Source organism: Ovis aries, chromosome 2, assembly GCF_016772045.2.
Source record: "Ovis aries strain OAR_USU_Benz2616 breed Rambouillet chromosome 2, ARS-UI_Ramb_v3.0, whole genome shotgun sequence".
In the NCBI taxonomy this organism is placed as follows: Eukaryota; Metazoa; Chordata; class Mammalia; order Artiodactyla; family Bovidae; genus Ovis; species Ovis aries.
This window is the reverse complement of record NC_056055.1, coordinates 245,735,589-245,745,488: the sequence shown is the minus strand read 5'-3', so window position 1 is coordinate 245,745,488 and position 9,900 is coordinate 245,735,589.

Here is a 9,900-nt window from a genome sequence, read left to right as displayed (position 1 = left end):
TGTAACAAATTATGCCAAAATTTAGCAGCTTGGGACAACAGAAATTTATTATCACACAGTTCCTGCAGGTCAGGAGTCTGGGATGAGCTGGGTCATCTCAAAGTCTCCTACAAGACTGCAGTTAAGGCATCACTGGGGCTGCAGGCTCATCTGAAGGCTCGACTGGGGAAGGATCAACTTCAAAGCTCACATGTGCGGCTGTTGGCAGGACTCCTACAGGCTATTGCTGTTACTATTTAGCTCCTTGTAACATGAGCTGCTCTACTGGGCAATTCACAGCACAGCAACTGGCTTCCCTCAGAAGAAGCATGAGGGGGAGCCAGAGAGAAGCCAGAGTTTTTTGGTAGCCTGATTGTAAAAGTAATATCCCATCACTTTGCCAAATTCTATGCCTTAGAAGATGTCCCTGAAGTGAAGCGAAGTTGCTCAGTCGTATCCGACTCTTTGCGACCCCGTGGACTGTAGCCTACCAGGCTTCTGTTCATGGGATTCTCCAGGCAGGAATACTGGAGTGGGTTACCATTTCCTTCTCCAGGGGATCTTCCTGACCCAGGGGTCAAACCCAGGTCTCCCACATTGGAGGCAGACGCTTTAACCCCTGAGCCACCAGGGAAGCCCCTGATGTCCAGCCCATAGTCAAGGGGAAGGGATTCCACAAAGGCATGGATACTGGTGTGGGGTGGGTGTCACTCTAAAGATGTAAAAATTGGGGCTTAGACTCCACATGGACATCACCAGATGGTCGATACCGAAATCAGATTGATTATATTCTTTGCAGCCACAGATGGAGAAGCTCTACACAGTCAGCAAGAACAAGACCAGGAAGTGACTGTAGCTCAGATCATAAAACTCCTTATTGCCAAATTCAGATTGAAATTGAAGAAAGTGGAGAAAACCACTAGACCATTCAGGTATGACCTGAATCAAATCCCTTTTGACTATACAGTGGAAGTGAAAAATAGATTTAAGGGACTAGATCTGATAGAGTGCCTGATGAACTATGGATGGAGGTTCGTGACATTGTACAGGAGACAGGGATCAAGACCATCCCCAAGAAAAATAAATGCAAAAAAGTAAAATGGCTTTCTGAGGAGGCCTTACAAATAGCTGTGAAAAGAAGGGAAGTGAAAAGCAAAGGAGAAAAGGAAAGATATACCCATTTGAATGCAGAGTTCCAAAGAATAGCAAGGAGAGATAAGAAAACCTTCCTCAGTGATCAATGCAAAGAAATAGAGGAAAACAATACAATGGGAAAGACTAGAGATCTCTTCAAAAAATTTAGAGATACCAAAGGAACATTTTATGCAAAGATGGGCTCAATAAAGGACAGAAATGGTATGGACCTAACAGAAGCAGAAGATATTAAGAGGTGGCAAGAATACACAGAAGAACTGTACAAAAAAGATCTTCACAACCCAGATAATCATGATGGTGTGATCACTCACCTAGAGCCAGACATCCTGGAATGTAAAGTCAAGTGTGCCTTAGGAAGCATCACTATGAAAAAAGCTAGTGGAGGTGATGGAATTCCAGTTGAGCTATTTCAAATCCTAAAAGATGATGCTGTGAAAGTGCTGCACTCAATATGCCAGCAAATTTGGAAAACTCGGCAGTGGCCACAGGACTGGAAAGGGTCAGTTTTCATTCCAATCCCAAAGAAAGGCAACGCCAAAGAATGCTCAAATGACTTCACAATTGCACTCATCTCACATGCTAATAAAGTAATGTTCAGAATCCTCCAAGCCAGGCTTGAACCTCCAGATGTTCAAGCTGGTTTTAGAAAAGTCAGAGGAACCAGAGATCAAATTGCCAACATCCGCTGGATCATGGAAAAAGCAAGAGAGTTCCAGAAAAACATCTATTTCTGCTTTATTGACTAGGCCAAAGCCTTTGACTGTATGGATCACAATAAACGTGGAAAATTCTGAAAGAGATGGGAATACCAGACCACCTGACCTGCTTCTTGAGAAACCTATGTGCAGGTCAGGAAGCAACAGTTAGAACTGGACATGGAACAACAGACTGGTTCCAAATAGGAAAAGGAGTACATCAAGGCTGTATATTGTCACTGTGCTTATTTAACTTATATGCAGAGTACATCATGAGAAATGCTGGGCTGGAAGAAGCACAAGCTGGAATCAAGATTGCCGGGAGAAATATCAATAACCTTAGATATGCAGATGACACCACCCTTATGGCAGAAAGTGAAGAAGAACTAAAGAGCCTCTTGATGAAAGTGAAAGTGGAGAGTGAAAAAGTTGGCTTAAAGCTCAACATTCAGAAAACGAAGATCATGGCATCTGGTCCCATCACTTCATGGCAAATAGATGGGGAAACAGTGGAATCAGTGGCTGACTTTATTTTTCTGGGCTCCAAAATCACTGCAGATGGTGACTGCAGCCATGAATTTAAACAACACTTGCTCCTTGGAAGGAAAGTTATGACTAACCTAGACAGCATATTGAAAAGCAGAGACATTACTTTGTCAACAAAGGTCTGTCTAGTCAAGGCTATGGTTTTTCCAGTGGTCATGTATGGATGTGAGAGTTGGACTATAAAGAAAGCTGAGCCCCGAAGAATTGTTGCTTTTGAACTGTGGTGTTGGAGAAGACTGTTAAGAGTCCCTTGGACTGCAAGGAGATCCAACCATTCTAAAGGAGATCAGTCCTGGGTGTTCATTGGAGGGACTGATGTTGAAGCTGAAACTCCAGTCCTTTGGCCACCTGATGAGCTGACTCATCGGAAAAGACCCTGATGTTGGGAAAGATTGAGGGCAGGAGGAGAAGGGGACAACAGAGGATAAGATGGTTGGATGGCATCACCAACTCAACGGACAGGGGTTTGGTTGGACTGCGGGAGTTGGTGATGGACAGGGAGGCCAGGTGTGCTGCGGTTCATGGGGTTGCAAAGAGTCGGACATGACTGAGCGACTGAACTCAACTGGTGGCTCAGAGGTAAAGGATCCACCTGCCAATGCTGGAGACAGATTTGATAGAGTCAGGTAAGATCCCATACATGGCAGAGCAACTAAGTCTGTGTGTCACAACTATTGAGCCTGTGCTCTGGAGCCCAGGAACCGCACCCCAGGAGACTGCACCCGGGAGCCCACGCTCCACAACCAGAGGAGCCCGCACCGGGAGAAGCCCACGTACGGTGCCCGGAGAGCACCCACAGGAATGAAGACCCAGCAGAGCCAAAAACAAATAAATCGGTTTTTTTAAAAAGGTGTAACAGTTGAAAATGCACGTGGACAAAGAAAAGAAAAGAAACCAGAAAAGCAGACAAGGGCAGCAGGAGGGCCCGGTTCACCCTGTTAAGATGTTGACCGTGTTCCAAAAGGCAGCTCTCAGTTTCAGATGGGTGTGTGTGTGTGTGGGGGGGGGGTGTGCCTGTGTGTGTATGTGTGTGACATGATCAGCTTTGGGCCTTAAATAGCTCAGTCTGTCAAGTCAGGAGATGTTCGAGATCTGAAGAAAGACAGAAGAAATAGCCATACGGGGAAAATAGCGTGCCTCTGGGCTTAGGGAACAGCAGATTGTTTGCTTTTCACAATAAGCACATCCCTATATACTGGTAGTCTTTTTCAAACCATATTTGCATATTACTTTTAATTTAAAAACTTTAATTCTATGTGTTTATTTACTTTAATTTTGGCTGTGCTGGGTCTTTGTTGCTGTGCTCAGGCTTTCTCTAGTTGAGGCAAATGGGGGCCACTTTCTGGTTGTGGTGCTCGGGCTTCTCACAGTGGTGGCTTTTCTTATTCCAGAGCACAGGCTCTGGACACTTGGGCTTCAGTAGTTGCCACTTGCGGGCCCTAGGGCACGGACTCAGAAGTCATGGCACCCGGCGTTAGTTCCTCAGTGGCATGCGGAATCATCCCAAACCAGGGGTCGAACCCATGTCCCCTGCGATGGCAGGCGGATTCTTCTGCACTGCACCACCATGAAAGTCCTTAAAAGACTTTTTAATTAAAAAAAAAAAAAAAAGAACAAAAAGAAAGAAGCTTGCAGGACGGAGGTTCATTTAGCAATAATGTAGTGTATTAGAGAGCAACTGCAGTAGTTAATTCTGTTGGGGGTGGGGGTAAGCTATTTAACATTCCTGATATTGCTGGACCACTAAGGGCAGGGAAGAGGGACTGCAAGAAAGAGGCTAGAGCCAAAGAGTGAAGAACATTCTCTGCCAGACTAAGGCACTTAGGCTTTATCCTGAGACCAATGGACAAAGTCGAAGAGCCCGTAAAGCATCTTAAGCAGCAGGTGACATAGCCATATTTGTATTTTGAATAACCACTGCAGGGCAGCAAATTTATTGGACTGAATAAGCCACGGACGGTCTGAATGTCTCAACAGCACCACACCTCCACAATCCATCACATCACACTCACCTCCATCTTGCCCAGGAAAAACAAAGACACTTCCTTCCGGTGAAATCTCATTCTCTGCCCACAGTTGTCTGATTCTGACCTCCAGAAACTACAGCCCGGGAGTTTCAAGTAGCTGGATTTTGATCTGGCGGCAGCTTTGCTCTGTCAACAGTTTTAGCAAAAACTGCTTCCACCTCCGCTGGCAATTTACAGATAGCATTTCTGAGATGGTCTGTGGATAAAGGATGTGGCTGCCCTGGGAAAACGTGTCTGTCTCCTGCCGGAGGAGACAAAGAGTGTTGAAATGGTGCCAAAGGACACCGTCCACAAGGGAAGGTCAAACAGCCCTCAACAGTTCTCTTTTTGCAAGTCTTGTCTTTTTCCATTTTCACATTAGCGTCAGCCTTTCTTCTCCCCACTACACATCCCCCCGCCCCCGCCATGTCCTTTGGGGAAAGGTCAAATGATGCTTCTTAGAAATATTATGCACTTTGTCAAAACTAGGCAGTCTTGCTGCATGGAGGGAAAAGGGTACAGTGAACACACGCAGTGCCCACAGAGCAGAGTATATACCAGAAAAGAGTCCTGTGGCCTCTCCAGCAACCCCCTCCATTCCCCTCTAATTCTCATGGCGGAGCATATCAAAGCCAGCCTTTGATGTTTAATAAATATGCTCCGAATGAATGAGACTCTCAGAGTATTAAACCTGCAGTATAAACAGATATCTTCGCAGAAAACCGCATGCCAATTCCTCGACGTCACCTGTGTGGGATACCACTAAAGAGACAGAATATGTTATTCGAGAACCTCAGGATGAGTCCCCTGAAACAGGGAACCAGGGCCATGATCCCTACAAAAGACAGCCCCTGTGCCCTGAGCAATAAGGCTGTATGTCTGCCCTGAGAAGGGAGAACACAGAACCCCGTGAACCCTGATGGCAGCTTCTCTGTAGAAATCCCCGTCTGACCTTTCCATAACTAGGCCTGCTGAAGAGCTAAACTTCATGATGTGCTTCAAGCAACTTAAATTTTCTACAGAAGGAGACGTGAACCCATCTAGTGCTCTCTGTTGGGCAAGAAACTTCACAGTCTACAATGGAGGGTTAATTAACATCAGCCTGGAGTTTTCATTTCTGCAGGTGGGTAACTTAAGCATCACAAGTCTGGCAAGTTTATTTGCAGCTTAGGGGAACAAATCCAGAGGCTGATAACAACCACCCTCTTTAACTCAAAAACACCAACACAATGTCTCTCTGGTGAATACGCGTTACAGGCTGCGTAGTCATCACAAGCCTCGTGGTAAAGGTTGCCTTCTTAGTGGAGTAAAGAAAATCCTTGGAGTTAAAATATTAAACATCTCAGAGAACCTCTCGCTCCTTTTCAGTAAACATTAAAGAGAAGAGCTGTAATGACAAAAACACACATCAGACAGGCAGACTTAAACTTTAAAGGAGGTCTTTGCTGCAACTGACTAAGTTTCCATGGGTGAAGTTTCTCCAACCTTCTCTTCCTTACCTTTCTCCAAAGGACAGTTTCAATGGAGCACTTTTTTTTTGTTTGTTTTTTTAAGATTTACCAAATGACTTTTATTTGTTACTCTTTCAATGGAGCACTTTAAAATTGTAATTTAAAACTCTCTGAGATCAACCAACAACTTAAAGATAATATCTGACTTCCATACACCTCCATAAATAAATTGGAAAGAAATGTATCTGTTTATCTACTTAGGTCTCTCCCAAATAAACGTGACTGCACACGACATGGGCCCTGCTGTTTCTCCCCATAGGAGAGATCAGAACACCCATACTGCTTAAACAGTTGGCCACCTGTCTTTAGCCAGGGATCCATCCCACCGCCAAACAAGCCTGGGGCTAGAACTCTTCAGAGGACTGAAGGTCCCTCCAACAACGGCTGCTATTTACTTAATTTCATACATAAGAAGGAAGGAGGGGGCATGAAGCCTTTTGCATGCTCTCTCTTGGGGTCCTGGCTGAGATGTGTGCTACCACAAAGTTCAACTCAAGGTCTCCGATACGACAAAGCTCACTATTAAAATGTGTTTGTTTGAAACCACTCAGTGCAAAGACAAGTAAACTCTGTGAGTTTTATCAGACTATTCATGCTAAGTTCATTTTTCATGAGTTAGATTGAATTTTTTTGTATGTGTTCAAATGCTTATTTTTTTTTACTTTGTTTCTAACTTTTCTCTTTTTGCATCTATTTTAAAAATTTTATTGCAGTATATTTGATGTATAATATTATAAGTTGAGGTGTACAACATAGTGATTCACAATTTTTAAAGATTATACTATGCTTATAGTTATTATAGAATATTGCCTATATCCCCTGTGTTTTACAGTATACTCTTTTGCTCATTTATTTTATACATAATGGTTTGTACCTCTTAATCCCCTACCCCTAAGTGTCCATCAACAGATGAACGGATAAAGAATATGTGAGAGAGAGAGATATATATATATATAATGGAATAGTACTCTGCCATAAAAAGGAAAAAAATTCTGCAATCTGCAACAGCAATGGATGGACTAGGAGGGTATTAAGCTAAAGTGAAATAATTCAGACAAAGAAAGACAAATACTGCATGATGTCACTTATATATGGAATCTAAAAAATAAAACAAACTAGTGAAAGTGAAAGTCACTCTGAAGAAGGAATTCATAGGGCCTGGACTCCATCTTAGCCCTGTTCATGCTGATCATGCTTGGCCACCTTTCCAATGGACTCTGAACTCTGTGTTTAGTGCCTATGGAAACAGAAGGATAAGACCCCCTCCAGACAGGGGAACCTTGAAGATCGTATCTAGGTTACTCATCACCTAGGAGAAAACATACACTAATCACCCCTTCCTCCAGACAGGCCATAAATTTTTCTGTATCTATCGGAGTGTAACCTCGGGTTTATTGATTATTGGCTAATTGTTTGACTGTTTGAGCACATGAGTACATAGCACGTGAATGATGGGGTTATTGGGATTGTATTATCCTTGGTTTATGTAAGTCTCAAGGAATTTGGAGTGGTGGGTTCAGACACGTACACATGGGGTATAAAAGATTCTCACAAATGCTGGTCGGGGTCCTTGGCTAAGAGGAGACTCTGCCTTGGGCCCGCCGGTGTAATAAACTGCACTCCACTATCTGCATTGTCCTGAGTGAGTTTGTTTCCCGGAATGCGTGGCTACAACAACTCAATCATGTCCAACTCTTTGCAACCCCATGGGTATAGTCCATGGAATTCTCGAGGCCAGAATACTGGAGTGGGTAGCCTTTCCCTTCTCCACGGGATCTTCCTAACCCAGGGATGGAACCTAGGTCTCCTGCATTCCAGGTGGAAACAAACTAGTGGATATAACAAATAGAGAACAAATTAGTGGTTACCAGTGGGAAAAGGAAAAGGGAGAGGGGCAAGATAAACAGAATTTTTCAAAAAAGCTTTCATTATATCAAAAAGCTTTATGTAAAGTGTTTACTAAAACACCACACAGAGAAAATTGCACAAATCGAAGTGTACATCTAGGTGAATTTTCATCACATGAACATACCTAGATCAGGAAAGAACATGTCCTCAGCACCTCAAAAGCCTGACCCCTAACACTGTAGATTAACTTTGTCTGCCTTTGAACTTTATATACATTGAATCACATAGAATTTATCACTTGTTTTTCTTTGACTGCCCCCCCCCATGGCATATGGAATCTTAGTTCCCCAACCAGGGATCAAACCCAAGCCCCTTGCACTGGAAACACACATTCTTAACCACTGGACTGTCAGAGAAGTACCTATTTATTGCTTTTTCTGTTTGCTTTTTTTTAACTGATCAGTGTATTTATTAAACCTATAATATGTCGTTGCCTATAGTTGTGGACACTCTTCTGGCTGAATATACCACAATTTATCCAGTCTACTGTAGATGGTCATTTGAGTTGTTTCCAGTTTTATATGAAGGAGGAAACAGAACAGGCTCCCTCTTGAAAGCAGGACTCCATCTTGGGGAGGACTGTGGACTTTGAGTTATATGCCCAGTATCTATGGAAACGACATACCAACTGGAAAACCAGGCCCCTGGAAGGAAGAGCCCTGGGGCTCTCCATCGCCTAAAAGAATACCCTAATTATCTGTGTAACCGAATAGAATCATACATTCTATTATGCTTATTGGGGAATGACCACAAGCCTATTGATAATTGTCCAGTTAACTACCTAGGTTTAAGGCATATGAATCATGGGTTAACTTTGATTGTATCTTTCTTTTTCCTTTGTTCAGACTAGTTTCAGGGAACCTTATACACTTAAGGTATATAAGGTTTTCACAAAGACGGTCGGGGTCCTTGGCTAAAAGGAGACTCTGCCTTGGGCTGGCCAGTGTAATAAACTGCACTCCACAACTGCATTGTCCTTCTGAGTGAGTCCTGGAATGCGTGGCTACAACACTATGTAGAATAGCACTGCTATAAACATTCTTGGGGAAATTATGTTTGCATTTCTATGGGTCTATACTTAGGAGTAAAATTACCAGCTTCTCATTTTATATATGTGTGTGTGTGTGTGTGTTTAAACTCACCAATTCAAAGATAGATCTTTTTGCAGTTGCCTTATTTTTAATTCTTATTTACTTCTATTTTTACTTACTACTCTATGGCACAGAAGCAGGGTTGTGCTGAAGGTCACAAATGAGCCCCCAAATAAATGGATTAGGTTGTGCCTTTCTACCCAAGCAATGCTGAGGTTGTTCTCACTCCAGACAAATGTCTCCTTGCCCTGAAGCTCACTTGTCACACACAGATATACATGGCTCTTCATTGTTTAGTCGCTAAGTCGTGTCTGACTCTTTGCAACCCCAGGGACTGCAGCACTCCTGACTTCCCTGACCTTCACTGTCTCCTGGAGTTTGCTCAGACTCCTGTCCATTGAGTTGGTGATGCCATACATACTTGGCTGCACCTACAAAAACATCTTATATCTCTTCCAGGGCCTCTGACCCACAGTTAGCCTTAGGGGGAAGGAGAATGTTACTGAATCCAAGCTCAGCCTGCTTGTCTAAGACTGATTGACTGAGAGACTAGGAGTTGAGGCAAGGAATACAACTTTATTCAGAAGGCCAAATGACCAGGAAGGCAGGCTAATGTCTCCAAATAACTGTCTTGTCAGGGTTTAGATGCCAGGTTCTTTCACAGGACAGAGATGGGGAGGAGTTGCGGAAATAAGCCAGTCCACCCTAAAGGAAATCTGTCCTGAATATTCACTGGAAGGACTGATGCTGAAGCTGAAACTCCAATACTTTGGCCACCTGATGCGAAGAACTGACTCCTTAGAAAAGACCCTGATGTTGGGAAAGACTGAAGGTGGGAGAAGGGGACTACAGAGGATGAGATGGTTGAACGGCATCACAACTCAGTGGACATGAGTTTGGGTAAACTCTGGGAGTTGGTGTTGAACAGGGAGGCCTGGTGTGCTGCAGTCCATGGGGTCATAAAGAGTCAGACACAACTGAGAGACTGAACTGAACTGAGGAAATAAAG